This window comes from Lissotriton vulgaris, chromosome 4_1 (assembly GCF_964263255.1).
Source record: "Lissotriton vulgaris chromosome 4_1, aLisVul1.2, whole genome shotgun sequence".
NCBI lineage: Eukaryota > Metazoa > Chordata > Amphibia > Caudata > Salamandridae > Lissotriton > Lissotriton vulgaris.
This window is the reverse complement of record NC_141691.1, coordinates 658,544,049-658,559,476: the sequence shown is the minus strand read 5'-3', so window position 1 is coordinate 658,559,476 and position 15,428 is coordinate 658,544,049. Positions and strand designations below refer to the sequence as shown.

General features: G+C 44.8%; 1 protein-coding gene across 1 annotated transcript in view; it reads left to right on the top strand.

Moving 5' to 3' along the window:
- Nucleotides 1-15,428, top strand: part of RAMP3 (receptor activity modifying protein 3) — a 1,178,278-nt gene that overhangs the window by 410,250 nt on the left and 752,600 nt on the right. The gene's annotated exons all lie outside the window — the stretch shown is intronic.

The following is a 15,428-nucleotide window of genomic DNA, read 5'->3' as shown; positions in this document are numbered from 1 at the left end:
ACAGCTTGTGGTGTATAATAATTGAGCCGAAGAGTAGATCGGGGCAATATTTTTCAACCTATCATCATACTGCAAAAACCACTATGCGCACTGTTTAAAATGCATATTAACATTTCTGGACAAATGTCATTTGCCCTTGCAATGTAATTTAAGTTTTTATCATTGCCTCATACTGCTACAGTTCTTGCCAGTATTATTAAAGACAGTATATATCTTAATGATCCATAGTTTCCTTGTTGGTTCTACGGGTACTGTTTAGTGTCCCTGCTACCATAGCTTCATAGTGCAAAACAGCAGCTAGGCAATGGTAACAGAGAAGTATTTCAAGTGCAGGTGACCACTTCCGTATTGTGTGATTGGCCCATTGAGGCAGTGTGTCAGGCCAGCATTGTCCTTAATACCACTAGCTAGAGTACGCCTACGTACATACCTTAAGACCTGCCTGTCCCTCAGAGGCAACAATACATTGAGAACTCCCTTTCACAAAGTGCAATTTATCATTCCGATGTAATATTTCGGCTTTTAAGTTTACCACGAATGCAGCACTAAATGTACAAAATTCTACCTTAAAAGCATTGATTACTATTCAGGTGATGGATGTTGTGCACTGGTGTAGTTGGGTAAATAATGGGCATCGTATAGAATTATTGTCACACCAAGTCCTTGCTTTTATTTGACCTCACTTTAGGAGTTACATTCCTCATCTTGTCAATTGATTTATTCTCAGTGGATCAGTGGAGTGCAGAAGATTTGCTAGAAAAAGGGAAAGAGTAATAACATTTACCAAAACACATAAAACTACCACCAGCACCATGTGTTGGAAAGTGGTTAATTAGTAGGTGCACGTGGGTAATTACAACTGGTAGTAACACCAAAATCATAAATAGGGGCCAGTCAAGTCTAAAAAAATTAACCTTGCTCAACCCTTGGTAACTTGGCAGACGGGCAGTCAGACTCAACTTAGGAGACATGTGTGTAAAGCATTTAATATCACCCAACCGTATATTTGTAAAGGACTCAACACAATGAAAATTCAAAACCAATTTATAAAAATAGAGAATAATTGTATCTTTAAAATGACACCAAAGTGACAAAAACCCAATGTAGGGAATCAGAGATAGTAATTTTGAAGTTTTAAATAAAAAAAATTGATTTCTAGCCCCAAAAAGTGTAAAACGTCAACTGCGGCTATCTGGTCGCACTGAAAAGAAACAAAGTCAAAGTTTAAGGCAAGTGGAGTGTGGGTTGGACATGATGAGAGGTTGAGGGTGGTCAAGTTTTTACCTTTTGACTCAGTCACTTTTTTGGGGCTTTTTCGTTCAGAGTCGAGCAATCTGGTCCTCGGATCTGGATTTTGATTTGACTATGCTGACTTTCTGTAGTGCGATGTTCTTTGTCTTTGTTGTTATGAGGAGTTCTGGAGTTTTTGGCAGGGCAAACCTGAGCTGTAAGGTCGAGTTTTGGGTTTAACTTTGCCGGCATGGGTCTCATCACCAATGCCGGTCTTCTCATGGAGCTTTTTCACAAACATTGGCAAAAAGTTTCTAAACTTTCAGATCTTCTTCGGAAAGGGTCCTTTAGGGTCAGAAAGTGTCCACAGCACCAGTCAAGGATTCAGAAGCTTTGGTTTGCCTCTTGAGGGTTTGGGACTCTAACTCCCACAATGCACCTGGTCAGTCTAGTAAAAACCAGGTGAATGTGGTCAGCTGGAGTTGTCCTTGAAGTTAATTTTGCAGCTACCTTCTTCCAGCACTTTTCTACTTGTTGCTGCTTGGGAAATCCACTCCCTGTCCTTCAGGACAGGCAAAGTCCTTCTGTGGTGAAGCCTTTTGAGTGCAGCAGGTGCAGTCCTTCTTAGCGCAATCCTCTCTTGTGCAGTACAAGGGTCCAGCAGGCCAGTACTTCTTGTCCAGTTGTTTTCAGGCAGGGATTAGAGGTGCTCTTGCAGCTCTCATATATGCATTCTCCATTCTGGGCTGGCAAGAGTAGTGACACCTCAACCAATGGGGTTCAAGTTGCCACCCTCTGCCATGACAACTTCCTGGAAAGTGTGGCATATTGTTGTCCTAGAATACACATCTCAACAAAAAACGAAATGGAGGAAAATCTCTCTTGGAGATCAGGTCTGGCTAACCTAACCCACAGGTGTGGCTAACTGATCACCACACTCCCTTGTCAGCATTCTCCTAATCTAATTAGAGGGTTTCCTATTTGGCTGGGAACCAAAGAAGTAGGGGCTGGCATGGGTCCTGTGACTCTTGGGCTTCTCCCTTTAAAGACCAGTTTATTTCGCCAGCCCCCTTCTTGTCCCTGGCTTATCCAGGAACCAAATCCCCTCCCACCAAATGGCTGGAGTGTTTCAAGCCCAAGCCTCTTAATACCTAATCAAGGAGCAGCATGTCTCAGGCTGTCAACTGATGGCCAATCAGAAGAGGCTTCTACGGGGCTGTTTGAGTTAACATCAGGAACGCCATTTCTAAAACTCCTTTCCTGCAATAGTTATAATAAATCAGACCTTGTCAAGTTGTTGGATTTATTGTAACCATCATTTTGATACTTTGAATTATGTTGCTAGCTCGCTTCTGTCAAACGTTAGACTTTATTAAAGTTTAATAAAGCCTTACCGGTTTAGCCTACAGAACTAGCAGCACTACCATGTGGAAAAACAACTTGCCCGTTTTTCCCTCACCCAGGCATATAAAACACTTTTATGATGTCCCTTCTTATTATAACAAGGCACCATACACTTGGGACACCCAGGGCAGACCATAGGGGTGACTTATATGTAGTAAAAAGGTAGTTTTAGACTTGGAAAGTACTTTTAATTCAAAAGGTAAATGTGAACAATTTTATTTTAAAACCATCCTGCAAGGCAGGGCTGGCTTTAAAATGGCACCGAACAGGACAGCAGTGCACGCTGAAGTGCATAATGTCCACTGGGATTTTTAAACTTACTTGCCCTACTATATACTAGGGACTTATAGGTAGGGTGTCTGAACCAATTCTAATTACACCAATTACCATGTACCTTTTGAACAGAGTACTGACCCTCGGACTAGTTAGCAGAGCGCACACGGCTTAGAGTTAGTAACCACCAGTATCAGTCAAAAAATGAGGGTGATCAGGGCAAAAAGGATGACTTTCCTACATCATACATAGATGTGGTTCTGATATTGAATCGCTTATTTTTCAATTTGTAACTAACATCTGTTAGTAATCTCTGCTTCCTAGTCTTGATAACACAAGTACCACTTGCTAAACATCACTTGTACCTTAAATTAGATATACATACCATTATCACTAATTCTTCGGTGCTAGAATTCTTTCTGTTTCTCCACAAATTAATTCCCTTTTGTAGCCTTTGACTACATAAGTGTAATTGATGGAATGGTACAATGTTTATTTTTCCAAATGATTTGGCTTCCAGAATACATAGGTAGGTTGTCTGAACCAATTCTAATTACACCAATTACCATGTACCTTTTGAACAGAGTACTGACCCTCGGACTAGTTAGCAGAGCGCACGGCTTAGAGTTAGTAACCACCAGTATCAGTCAAAAAATGAGGGTGATCAGGGCAAAAAGGATGACTTTCCTACATCATACATATATGTGGTTCTGATATTGAATCGCTTATTTTTCAATTTGTAACTAACATCTGTTAGTAATCTCTGCTTCCTAGTCTTGATAACACAAGTACCACTTGCTAAACATCACTTGTACCTTAAATTAGATATACATACCATTATCACTAATTCTTCGGTGCTAGAATTCTTTCTGTTTCTACACAAATTAATTCCCTTTTGTAGCCTTTGACTACATAAGTGTAATTGATGGAATGGTACAATGTTTATTTTTCCAAATGATTTGGCTTCCAGAATACATCTCTGTGGTATGGATGCCTTTTCAGTAAACTGTTTTGGATGATATTGGCCCTCCAACATGAACCAACAATTGATGACGCAAGGGTCCTGGCTGCAGCAACATAGTAACTCCATTCTCTAGCACCAATGCCACTGTGAAACAAGTGGGAAGTTATACTCAACAATCCAAGCTAGCCACTGTTATCTCCAAGCCTCATGAGAGCTCAGGGGCTTCTGGGAACTGTAGTTTGTGTTGCCCTATTTATTCTTCAGAACAAATGAACTTGTAAAGGACTAAATTACACATATTTAGGTATTTCCATCCAGATGAAGACTAAAGAAGTATTCTCAAGACAAACTTGTTTTAACGGACATCTTCTCAATGCATCTTCTTTTTACTGATTTATTCCTGAATCTCGGCACAGCAGTTTAAAGTAACCCATCTTGGAGGTCCCTGTGAATATATTTGACTCAATTTATAAAATAGCTAGATCTTTTTTATCCATTGTGAAATAGACTTTGAAAGGCCATATTCAGCAAGGCAAACTGTTGTAAAAACTTCGCTGGATCACAAATTTATTTTCAGAATCAGCTCCCAATTGAATGAAATTAAAATGGTTTTTGTAGAGCGCACATAGCTGCCCTGAGGCGTCCAAGCGCTGAGACTGAAAGTGCTATTTAGATAAGATATATAGGCCGTGGAGGTGCTCTACTTGTTGAACAGGAACATTTTCAGTTGTTTACGAAAGGAGGTCAGTTCTGGATTGGACCTTAGGTATTGAGGGAGGGCATTCCACAGCTTGGCCACAAAAAAGGAGAAAGAGCGACCTCCTGCTCTTATTCTCCTGATCTTAGGCACTGTCGCCAAAAAGGCATGGGCTGAACGCAGTTGTCTGCTGGGGTGATACGGAGTGATTAGAGAGAGGTTGATTGCCGGGCCAATTGCCCAGAATGCCTAATGGGCTATACAAAGGGACTTAAAACGAATTCTCTCCCTAACAGGGAGCCAGTGTAGGCTGTTCAGCCCGGACTTAACAGATAGCCTACGGGGGATTTGCAATAGCGTACGGGCAGCACAATTTTGGAATATTTGCAATTTACGCAGAGTAAAATCAGGGGCTCCTAAATACAGAGCATTCCCGAAGTCCAAACGAGATTGGATCAGGCCCTGTATCACAGTTTGTTTTGCTTCAAAAGGTAACAGGGGGAGAATCTTTCTGAGGAGACCAAAGCAGGTGGCAGACAGTTTGGTTGCCTGATAGCAAACTTCAGAGACCTATCTAACCATATTCCGAGGCTCTTTATGGTGTCCTTGGGTGTCGGTGGCAGACCCAGACAAGGGGGCCAGATCGAGTTGATAGAGTTTGGAGCAGATCGGCCCAGCAACATAAGCTCAGTCTTGTCTCCATTAAGCTTGAGACAAGACTTGGTCATCCAGCTTTTGACTTTCTCTAGACAACCCGCCAGATCCGCCCTGGCTGAGGAGCCGTCCTCTTGAGCCAGAGAGACCACCAGCTGAGTATCGTCCGCATAGGTAATGATTTTAATCCCATATGGACGGACGATCTCAGCCAGCGGTCTCATGTAGACGTTAAATAACGTTGGGCTCAAAGATGAGCCCTGTGGGACTCCACAGCCCAAAGGATTACTGGAGGAGATGGCGTTTTCTTCATATACCTGAAAGGTTCTATTGCTCAAAAAAGATTTGAACCACTCTAGAGCTCTGCCTGATATTCCTATATCTAGAAGACACTGCACTAGGATTTTACGGTTTACCGTGTCAAATGCAGCGCTTAGATCGAGGAGGACGACTGCCACCGATCCTCCTCGATCTAAGATTTTTCGGTTTTCCTCTGTAACCGCCAGCAGAGCGGTCTCCGTCCCATGTTTGGGGCGGAAACCCATCTGTGAGGGGTCAAGCAGCTGATTACTATCAAGAAAGGATGTTAAAAAACATTTATGTATTTCTCTAAGATTTTGCTAGCCCACGGAAGCAAAGAGATGGGACGGTAATTATTAGGATTGTTAGTGTCCATATTGGGTTTTTTCACGAGTGCCCGTACCATGGCCTGTTTCCACGCAGGTGGAACAGTACTTGTGGAGATTAAGGCATTTAGTACTTTTAACATAGTAGGGAGAATGGTACGGATGGCGGCAACCAATGTACGAGGGGGGGCAGGGTCATTAGGAGAACCTGATTTCACTTGCGTCATTAGAGTGGTGAGTAGTAATTGTATGGGTGTTTTGTCAATTTCAACACAGTATCTGACACTGCAAATCAATATCTTATGTGGAAAAAACTTTGGAGTTGTTTATGCTAATCTAACTTCTTCAATCAAGAACATGCAATGAGGTGCAGGGGAAGAATTAGAAACACAGACTTACCAACAAAACTTTAGAAGGACTGACATCAAATGCTCATTTTGCACAACCCCTGTTTAGGGAACCTGCTATTACTAATTCCACCTTTTGCAGGCCATACTCACGGTTTTCTGAGACATATTAATGATTTTGCTACATGCACTTCAGCAAATTTCTCAAAAATGACTTTAACAAAGGCAGCCTTATTGGATACAGTATATCTCAATTGAAGTATTATTGGGTGGTTATAGTCCCCCATTGGGAAGATGCCCCTGTTCCAGTATTTACTTATTAGGGTGTAATGTTCACCTCCAGGCTAGGCTAATAAATACATTAAAAAAAATACATATATAAATGGTTGGCTCTATTGTGTACTGAAAACATTGTGGATTTTAATAGTTCCTACAGAGGCTAGTCACATTGCAATTATTTATGACTTTGCTTTGTCAAAACCTGTTCTTCATTTTTGGGATGTAGCTGTGAGATGGGTATGCCCCAAAATTGCTTGTACATGAGATCAAAATATTAAAAATAATCTGAGCATTTAGACTGTGAACCCATGTCCGGGCTTTGAGTGTTCAACTGTACCGAATGGAGCTAAACTTTAATTCCTATCACTTTTGTTAAAATGTAGCATTACATTATTGTTATTTTTTAAAATGCTCTGCAGTGTTAGCTTAAGGTTTATACTGAGACATCAAATCTGAACCATCTTTTCATTTCCAGTCTAGATAAAATGTGTTTGATTTTAAAGTGATCCACCAGTTTTATTTCTAGTGAAAAAGGCATTTTAAGTAAAACAAATATAGAAAGCAAGCATCATTGATAAGAACAGCTTTGGTTATGAAGGCTCAAAGGTTAAGAGTAAAGTTGATTATTTTGTCTAGGTAATTGTTCTCTGGGCGTTCTTCCAAAATATCTGAAGCATGTACCTTTTCCCTGAGTTGTTTATATTTTTTAAATTCCATCAATTTCCCGTGTTGGTGGTGGATGGATCTTGGAAGAATGCCCCAAAAGAAGAATGCATATGTTGCTTTTGTTGTACGTACAGGAAACTGTTATTCATGTTCTGTCAAATTGTCCAAGATGCTTATTGTGTCAAAGAAGTTATGTTGAATATCTTTTTTGAGGAAATCCAATTCTAATGTTAGAAAGGGTGCCAATGTTATGGCTCACATTTAAAGTTTGTCTCACAATTATGTCTTTTGACACATTTTTAAAAGAGAATTTCTATTTTGAAAACCTCGATGAAGGAGGCGGTATTAATGAGCCATGGTGTTTGCTGACAGTGTGTTTTCATCTATGTGCATTTGAGTAAGGTTTTTGCAAACTGAGATTCACCAAAGATATTTAGGTTGTGTATTAATGTTTGTCATATTCCATTTACACATATCAGAAGATTGTGGATATCAGGCTTGGTTATCTAGATCACATCCGTGCATGGAACACTGGGCTGTCTAGAAGAGAGAATCCTCAGTATTCCTAGCAAGTAGCACACAAGATACCAAGGCCCAGATTGTAACTTTCCATGCAACGTAGCATAGCATATGATCAACCAAATTTGCTGTGCTGTATTGTGCCAGGATGAAAAGACAGGGCAGAGCTGTACTAAGAATAGCCTGCTGATGCTGTCTTCCCCTACTCTTCCACTGAAACAGCCTGCCTTGTGTAATGCGCAGCCTTGCAACATGGTGCTAAGGAGAGTGTGTGCTGTCTAGCATAGGCTTTGTACTAGAAGCATGCCCAGAGAAATAAACACATTTAGTTTCTGATGTAAAGGCCATTCTGGCTATCTTAATACAGTTGGCTTTGCATACAAACCTGTGGATATTTGAGCTGAGACACCTGATAATGGGCAATAATGTCTCATTGATGCAAATCAATGCAAAGCACTGCAAAGCTAGCGGTATTTGTGTTGAGAAATGTGTGTCTTTCTAGCACAAAATACCTTCTGCGCTGGAGGCTGAATACCGTGAGAGACGTTATATCGCTTCGAGCCGGTACAAATCCTTAGTAAATCTGGGTTCAAGCCTGCAAAGAAAGCGTTCTGTGCTGAATTGTCCTTGACTGTCCTGCTTTAGGTAGGTGGACCCAAAAAGGCATACCGCAAGGAACACTTGTGGGGCAAGTCTGGGTAGAGTACAACACAATTAACACAGTTCTAATAAAATATAAATGACCATCCAATTTTGTGTGTTACTAAACATTTTTGATAGCTCATACACATTGTATACCCATATGAAAAGCAACCAGAAGATAGAAACAACAAAGTACACCAGTGTTGAGGTACTGGGTTTTCTCGGAACCAATACTAATACAAAACCCCAGCGGTGTCAGGGCAACACCCTATGACCCCGGATTCCCCTGTCTTGGCAAAGAGAGACACGGGATACTTCTCGATGACGTCAAAGACCAAAGTTTAATGGTTGCAACGGGTAGTTCGAAAGAGACTGCACCAACCCAATGAACAAAACTCGGTCTTTTATGCCGAAAATTACGCTTCTGGCAACATCACAATTTGCATTCGGTGCATACAAAACGAACCAATGAACAAGTAGCATTTCAAAAAGTATCGAATCATGACAGTCAAAGTTAATCCCACTTTCCGTTGTCCAGCCCACCAAAATGATCGCACATATGCTAGTTTCCTGTTCGATCAGGCCGGACAAACCCATCATAAAACCTTCAACCCAGATCGATGAACATGTCGTAAAGGAAAGGCAGAAACAGATGGAAATGAGATAGAGGAGTGGGAACGGTGGGCCATAAAATCGGACCACGTCCTGTTCTTTGATCTTTATCAATGCAGCTGCTAACCAAGGAACTGGCTCAGCAGGATTCGCCCCAGGCGAGGAGTCAGTTCGGCCAGGTCAACCAGAAGTCAGCTAAGGTGTACGTGTCAAGGACTCGTTCGGCCACAATCATAGGGCCTATGTTAGGGCAACCATACAAGATGGCTGCCACATTACAAAATGGAACCCGAGGGTTCAAACTAAATCCTTAAATACAGAGTGTTCTCCTATATCGATTCATACGAAAACACTCAGACACGTTAGACTCGTCATTTGCGGTCTGCTGACACCAAAATCGTCCATTTCCGACGATCTTTATAAATCGGGTTTTCAACACTATCGAACCCAATTCGGAATCACGGAACCACAGGCCCTCCTTTTGCCCTATCATAGGCAATAAACCCAGACCCATTTTAATCTGAATCCGGATGTAGCATCATCTTATTACTATGCATCTCTCTCCGGACAAGCTTCCGTGCGCACAAAGTAGCACAAAGGCCACAAATAGCCGGAGCACACTGTACACAGAGACAGAACATGAACAGAATCGCTAAGACCATCCCAACGACCATCAAAATCTTCGAACCCCAATCCCTATAACCATCCCATCAAAGACCAATCCCCTTTGTCCAGGTGGACAGAATCGGAGATTTTATGCAATTTGGAAATGGCCTGGAAGACTGACGGAGCATTATCTGGAATAAAAACGCAGCAGCTCGATTGAATAAATCTACAAACTCCCCCTCGATCTGCTAGAATAACGTCTAGGGAAACTCTATTCTGAAGTGTCATAAGTCTATCCGACTGGAGCTCAGCAGTCAGGTTACCAAGGGCACCGGCAGTCTCAACTATGGTGGACTCAACCACTCTGGTAAGTTGACGAATATTTCCACTGTTAGCCATAGGTCCCCAGAACGGCAGAAAACCCTTAAAGAAATCACCCAATTCTTGTCCTGCAGTGTCTTCTTGGCTAAAGACACCTCTAGCAATTCTCATCTTGTGATAATCTGCCGCAGCTGTAAAAGTGGGGGGTAACAGAAAGGAAACAAAACATGTGCCCGAAAAGTCATGGGGCAACCATGTGTATGCTTTGTCGTAGCAAACAAAATAAGTACCCTTGGCAGCTAAGAACGCTGGGGAAGACTGAGACGGAAACACGTAAGTCTCAGTGCAAACGCTCTTCCCTAACTGAGCTCTCAGATTCTTACCGTTGCCCTGCAGACAATAGTAACCCTTATGGGGCACTATCCAGATTGGTAGAGGACTTTTCGCACGCTGGTTAATACTCAGACTTACTCCATATCCATTTACGCTCCAACCACTACATGGTTGCTTCTGGTCTTTCGGAATAGTCTCTACTGCATTAGTCCCTTGAATCATGTCGACTATGCCTCTATCTATAGGACTATTCTTCGGATTATCTCTTGGTGAACGTAAAGGGCCAACACTGTGGGCATATATGAACATGGCTCTGTAAGCTCGGATCGAACCATTCAAACTAAAAGGCAGAACCAAATAAGGAATTCCTTTATCGGCTGTATGAGGCATTAAACCACAAATCCAGCAGTTCGTTGTATTGATCACTAACTGGTGCTGGTGTAAAAGCTGTATGAAGGAATTATTAGCGAATTCCTTATGTCTGTCTACCTCATATTCAGGCAAAGGGTGGAAAGAATGAGAGGAAATAGTAGGTGAAGGTGTAGATTGCACAGTGGAATTAGACGTCACTTTAAAAACAAATGCTACATAACCAATTATGAAAATTACAAAACTCAGTAGTAAAAGTATACACGGAATCAAAAAACATTTCTTCGACATTATTTTGCAAATGCGTTTTCTAAAAGTCAGTGTCTGCACAGGTCTCTCCAACTCAAAGAAATCCATCCTAAACTAAAGTTGCTGCCCGCGGTGGTTGGTTGATTCTGCTTGAGAGGGCCTCCGCTGAACCCAGGAAGACTGCCTCGGACCAACAGAACCCAAGACCTAGTGTCTCAGGCTTGCACTCCCAAGACTGGTAGCAACCGCGACCCTAGCAGCAGGAACCGGATGGCAGTTCAGAAAAACAAAAATACGTAGATCCTTGGTAGAGAGTTAACCTGCAAACAGTAAAAAAATCAACTTTATTAAGCTTTGTTTGCACTTAATTCTCGATCTCAAATTGTATCTGTCTTTTCCAGGTACTTCTTGATCAGTGAACAAAAGATGAGGCTCGGTAGTGTCCAACCGCTCTGCAGGAGGTATTGCTGCTTGCAAAAGACGATCGCTCTCCAGTTCTGAATTAGTCCCAATCAAACGAGCATCACTGAATGTAACAAATTTCGGAACTGTCTCCGTTTCTGAATCTGCAAGACCATCCTGAACCCACTCTTCCAGCACAGACATCGACTTCAGCCACGCCACAGAGCTTCAATGGACGGACCACAGCTGCGTCCACTTCACCTTCAAGAGAACAACGACCCACCAACACCAGCAACAGACCGCCCGCAGAAGCTGGAACAAGATCACAGCAGACCAGCTCGCCACCTCCCTGAGCCAGCACCCTCCTGCCAGCTCAACGAACCCCAGCCAGGCCGCCGACAACCTCACGAAGTGGATCAGCAACTGCGCGGACGAACTCGCCCCACTGAGGACCCCGCCTAGCAGACCCGGCAGCAAGAAGGCCCCATGGTTCACCGACGAACTCAAGAGCTCCAAGAAGAACTGCCGAGCCCTCGAGAAAGTCTGGAGAAGGGAACCGACACCAGACAACAGGACCTCCTTCAAACTTGCCACCCGGAAACACCACCAGCTGATCCGCGCCGCCAAGAAAACAGCATTCAAGGACTGGTTGGCCAACAACTCACACAACTGCAAGGAACTCTTCAACATCGTGAAAGAGCTTTCCAACCCCAGCGCAGGAAACAACGACATCACCCCATCGCAAGACCTCTGCAACTCCCGCGCTTCATACTTCCACAACAAGACGCAGACATACACAACAGCTTCAACAACCAACCAACGCACACCATGACCGAACAACCACCCCCCACCACCACCCTCCACGCCTGGGCCCCGATCAGCACCGAAGACACCATCCGCACGATGAACTCCATCCACTCCGGATCACCGACCGACCCCTGCCCTCACCACGTCTTCAACAAGGCCGACGCTGTCATCGCACCCCACCTGCGAGGCATCATCAACACATCCTTCGACACCACCATCTTCCCTGAGAGCTGGAAACACGCCGAACTCAGCGCTCTACTCAAGAAACCAACAGCGGACCCCACCGACCTCAAGAATTACCGCCCCATCTCGCTCCTCCCGTTTCCAGCCAAAGTCATCGAGAAGACCGTCAACAAGCAGATGGCCGCCTTCCTCGAGACAAACGGATCCCTCGACCCCTCACAGTCCGGCTTCCGAGCCAACCACAGCACCGAGACCGCCCTCATCGCCGCCACCGATGACATCCGAGCCCTGATGGACAATGGAGAAACAGCGGCCCTCATCCTCCTAGACCTCTCCGCGGCTTTCGACACGGTCTGCCACCGCACCCTAGTACGGCGCCTCAGCAACATCGGAATCCAGGACAAGGCGCTGGAATGGGTCATCTCCTTCCTTGACGGAAGAACACAGAGAGTCCGCCTACCACCGTACAAGTCAGAGGCCTCCGAAGTCATCTGCGGCGTCCCCCAAGGATCATCTCTGAGCCCCACCCTTTTCTACGTCTACATGAGCCCCCTCGCGGCCATCGTACGCAAACACAACCTCAGCATAATCTCCTACGCCGACGATACCCAGCTGATCCTCTCCCTGACCAACGACCCCGCCGCCGCCAGAGCCAACCTGCACGAAGGGATGAAAGAGGTAGCCGAGTGGATGACGACCAGCCGCCTGAAACTGAACTCGGACAAGACGGAGGTCCTCATCCTGGGCTCCTCACCCTCCGCCTGGGACGACTCCTGGTGGCTTCCCGCCCTGGGCACCCCACCCAAACCGACAGACCATGCACGCAACCTGGGCTTCATCCTGGACTCCTCCCTCTCCATGACCAGGCAAGTCAACAACGTCTCCTCGGCGTGCTTCAACATCCTACGCATGCTACGGAAGATCTTCTGGTGGATCCCCACCGAGACCAGGAAGACCGTCACCCAGGCCCTCGTCACCAGCCGACTGGACTACGGCAACGCCCTCTACGCCGGGACCACCGCCAAGCTCCAGAAGAGACTCCAGCGGATCCAGAACGCCTCAGCCAGACTCATCCTCGACATCCCACGAACCAGCCACATCTCCGGACATCTGAGAGACCTTCACTGGCTCCCCGTCAACAAAAGAATCACCTTCCGCCTCCTCACCCACGCACACAAAGCCCTACACGACCAAGGCCCGAGCTACCTCAACAGCCGAGTCAACTTCTACGCTCCCAAACGCCACCTCCGTTCAGCTAACCACGCCCTCGCCGCCGTCCCCCGCATCCGAAGAGCGACTACAGGAGGAAGGTCCTTCTCCTACCTGGCCGCCAAGACCTGGAACTCCCTCCCTCCTGACCTGCGCCTGACCCAAGACCACCTCTCCTTCAGGAAGAAGCTGAAGACCTGACTGTTCGAGCAGTAGCGGCACCCCCCCCCCCCCCAGCGCCTTGAGACCCTACGGGTATGTAGCGCGCTTTATAAGTGTCAATGATTGATTGATTGATTGATTGATTGATTGATTGACTTGTCGTACGGCAAAGGTAAGTGTGCTTTCTTCGAGTGGGAGCCGTGAATCCAGTGGCGCTTCCCACGAACTAGCACCGCAGATCTCGTCGACAACAGGACCTAGTAGGGTCCAGTCCAACGGGGTTGTTCGTTTTTAGTACGTTGAAAGTTCCTCACAAAAATCCAGGAACCAGGTTCGATAATATGACCTGGATCTTCTGCAGCTTGTGGAAGAGAGTCGTGCACCTGTTGGCGTAAAACACTCATTTTAGTTGTCAATTCGCGCAAGTAATCAAGCAAAACAGGGTACTCAAGGTCGCTAAATCTCGTTGGTCTTGGTACGCCCCAAATATTCGCCGGGCGACCAAACACAACCTCATATGGATTCAAACCCATTCGCGAGTGCACAGTCATTCGGGTGGATGAAGTGCTAATGGCAAAACATCTGGCCATTGTAAACCAGTGCTCTCTTGAATTTTGGCTAATTTTAACTTCAAAGTGCCATTATAACACTCGACTAAACCAGCTGATTGGGGATGATTTGCAGCATGAAATTTCTGCTTGCTCCCGAGACCATCACACACTCTCTTCATCACTCGTCCCACAAACTCACTTCCGTTATCACTCCAAATGATTCTTGGCAATCCAAATCTAGGGAAAAATTATTTTATCAAAACCTTGGCAGTGGACAAAGCAGTGTTGTCCTTAAGGGGTAAGCTTCTACCCATCTAGAAAAAGAGCAAACAACTACCAACACATACTTCAAGTTGTTGCATCTTTCCATATGGATAAAATCTAGCTGCAAAGCCTCGAACGGATACGTAGGAGGAGCAAAATGACCAGCTGGTGTTGGAGTTCCCTTGCCAGGATTATGCATCAAACACACCATACAATTCTTGACCAAGTTCTCTGCACATCTGGGTATTCCCACATTCTGCCAAACCGGAGCCAACAACTTGCAAATCCCTTTCACACTAATGTGTGCCAATCCATGTGCCATTGTAACAACTGGAAGCACATACGCATTTGGTAGCAACCATCTTTGATATTCGGACAAATCAGTCCAACAACCATTCGAATCCAACCTACCCTTACTCTCTCTCCATTCATCCAACTCTTTCTCCGAAGCCTCACTCTGGATAATCTCCACGCTCTCAATGGTGTCTTCACACATCCCTTTCTCCGGAACCCATCTGGCTGGTCCCACAACATACATTCGACTCGCTACATTCCAAGCAGTTTCTTTCGCAACCTCATCCGCAAACGCATTACCACGACCAACATCATCTGTGATCTTTCTATGGGCACTGCATTTCACAATCGCTATCTGCAAAGGTAACGTAAGAGATTCAAGAAGTTCATTCACCAGTTGCCCATGCTGGATTTTCGTCCCATGCAATGTCAAAAATCCACGTTCACGCCACAATCGCCCAAAGCTTTGGGCCACTTTAAATGCATACTGACTATCAGTATACACATTCACTCTTTTCCCTTTCGCCAACACACATGCTCTCGTAAGTGGGATCAATTCCGCCGCTTGAGCAGAATTATACGGAATACGTGTAGCTTCGACAACTGTATATAAAGTCGTCACGGCATATGCTGCAGTGGTATCGCCATTTGGTAATTTAAAACACGAGCCGTCAACCCACAAGGCATCATTACAATCAGGGAGAGGAGTATCTCTCAGCTCTATCCTCCCTTTCGTCTCTTCTTCAGTTCTCAAGAAACAATCGT